The sequence below is a fragment of the Littorina saxatilis genome, linkage group LG5, assembly GCF_037325665.1.
Source record: "Littorina saxatilis isolate snail1 linkage group LG5, US_GU_Lsax_2.0, whole genome shotgun sequence".
NCBI classification, from domain to species: Eukaryota; Metazoa; Mollusca; class Gastropoda; order Littorinimorpha; family Littorinidae; genus Littorina; species Littorina saxatilis.
Window position 1 is genome coordinate 16,104,569 of NC_090249.1, and position 2,748 is coordinate 16,107,316.

Consider the following 2,748-nt stretch of genomic DNA (forward strand, 5'->3'; position numbering starts at 1 on the left):
TGTAAGGGGGGGTGCACTTTGAATTGAAAGTGAATGTGATGGGCGCGAAGCGCCCGAATTTGCTAGGGGGGTCCGGGGGCATGCCCCCCCGGAAAAAAATTTGGCCCTAAGAAGCAAAATGGTGCCATCTGGTGCCATTTGAACTTAGAAATGGTCATGGAATCAGCTTTCCAAATTTTTTTATTTTTTATTTTTTGCTGGAGGGGGGGTGCACCCTGCACCCTGTGCACCCCCCCCCCCCTCGTCCGCCCCTGATTTACATGCGATTAGCCAATTTTACAAATTGAACACATTCCCAAAATCAACATCTCCACAGCTTCCGGTGTGAAATTATTGTTTATGAATTGATTTTGTGGATTTGTAAGATTTTGTTTGAGGCTCCCGCCACACTTGACGAGTTCAGACGAGCCTTTGACATAAACAGAGCCTCTCTGACTCTTCAACTCTTAGCTATTTAACCCCGTATCTTGAGAGCCGTAGAGAGAGCAGCGAAGGGCGAACATTCATGGAACTTTTATTTGTGTTGCGTCAATGCAACCAGTACGTCATTGTATCACCACTCTAGTTTTGTTTTTGATTCTTTTTTTTTTTTTTTTTTTTTTGGACAAAACGTGTATCCATCACGATTCATCGCCTAATTTGCTGTGTGAGGATTTCACTACATGGACTTAAATTTATGTTAACATTTTTTAAAACTTTTAACCGATGATGATAAGTTTTGTTTAAACGCCCTCACCGTAAAACCATTAGGGGCATGTTCCCGGCTGTGACCCCGACTATAGATGCCAAAACTTTTAACCCTGGGTCATTTCTTTTTTGTGCGCTCTTTGCCTCAGGTTGTGAACTTTGCACGGAACTTGAGGGGTGTTCGTGTGTGACCATTGGAACAAATGATGTATGTTTTGTTTACTGACTGCTGAGACACGCGATTCGATCTTATCTACATGGCAAGGGCGTTGTGATCTCTCTCTCTCTCTCTCTCTCTCTCTCTCTCTCTCTCTCTCTCTCTCTCTCTCTCTCTCTCTCTCTCTCTCTCTCTCTCTCTCTCTCTCAGACCTCCCGCCTCTCTCTCTCTCCCTCTCGGTGTGTGTGTGTGTGTGTGTGTGTGTTTGTGTGTTGTGTGTCACAGTGTGTGTGTGTGTGTGTGTGTGTGTGTGTGTGTGCGTGCGTGCGTGCGTGCGTGCGTGGGTGCGCGCGCGCGCGTGTGTGTGTGTGTGTGTGTTGTGAGTGTGTGTGAGATAGGGAGAGAGAGAGAGACAGAGAGAGACAGAGACAGCTAGAGAGACAGAGACAGAAACAACGAGAGACATAGAGAGACAGAGAGAGAGAGAGAGACACAGAGAGAGACAGAGATAGACAGACAGACAGACAGACAGGCAAACGGACAGACAGAAACACAGACTGTATGTGAGGGGTGAGGGTTAGAAAGCACCTTTTGGGAGTGAGGGGGCGGGGGGCGGGGGAGGGGGGGAGGAGCGAAGGAGGAGGTGAAATCAGATTCATTCAGAGCTTAACCGTTAAACCTTTAATCAAAGCCAGCACTCCCAAGTTGGCTCCCCACAATACAGCCACATCGAAACGTTTGCATGCACGCAATACTTTAAAACTCAGCACAATCACGTTCCTCCGTAGAGCGATAGAGTCTATTAAACTGCACTTCTTTTCCCCCAATCATTCAACTTCTTGGCTTTTCCCCACTACGCAGTGCGGCTAGTTGTGTTAGCAAACAATGAAAGTCAGCTACGAAAAAGGTTCTAGATTTAAGCAAATAAAGGAGCAATTTAGGGGTAGATTGCTCTATTATTTCGCTCCCCGAGTCGGCCGATAGTACGCTTATGTCTTTCATAAATACGCTAAACTTGACTGATCATTTCCGTGAGAGCTTGTACCTATGGTTGGCGCTTTCTATTATAACTAACATTAGGACCTAGGTCCTAATTGAATGACCTCCTAGCACCCAAATACACGCGCCAGGTATGATAAAGACCAATCGGATCGCGGCCAGGATTTAGGACCTAGGAGCTAAAAAGACCAATCAGATGCCAGTTTCTCGGACCTAGCACCCAAATACACGCGCCATGTATAATAAAGGCCAATCAGATGCCAGGTTCTAGCACCTAGGAGCTAAATACACGCGCCACGCATGATAAAGACCAATCAGATGCCAGGTTCTAGCACCTATAGGGGCTAAATACACGCGCCCGGTATGATAATGACCAATCACATGCCAGGTTTTAGCACCTAGGAGCTAAAAAGACCAATCAGATGCCAGTGTTTGGGTGCTAGGAGGTCATTCAATTGGGACCTAGGTCCTAATGTTAGTTATGATAGAAAGCGCCAACCATATGTGCCCTGCTTGGTGACTCGTTAAGGAGAGAACTGAATATTGGAGCATTGTATTGAAGTTTGGTATTACTTCTAGAACATTCTGCTCGTTGCTCAGTGAGCACTAAAATGCATGTAGGCTAATGTGGTGATAGAATGCATACATGGTCCACGGCTTGTTCGATTTTACTAGAAGAAGAAGAAGAAGAAGAAGAAGAAGAAGAAGAAGAAGAAGAAGAAGAAGAAGAAGAAGAAGAAGAAGAAGAAGAATGAGAAGAATAAACAGTTCTTCTCGTATAATCGATTAAGGCCAAAAAAAAAATAGGTCTGTTTACGGTAACATAGGCCAAAAAAATAGGGTCGGTAGGTCGGGATTTTTTTTTTTTTCCAAAAAACCATATTTTTACGTTATTTTGACAAAAA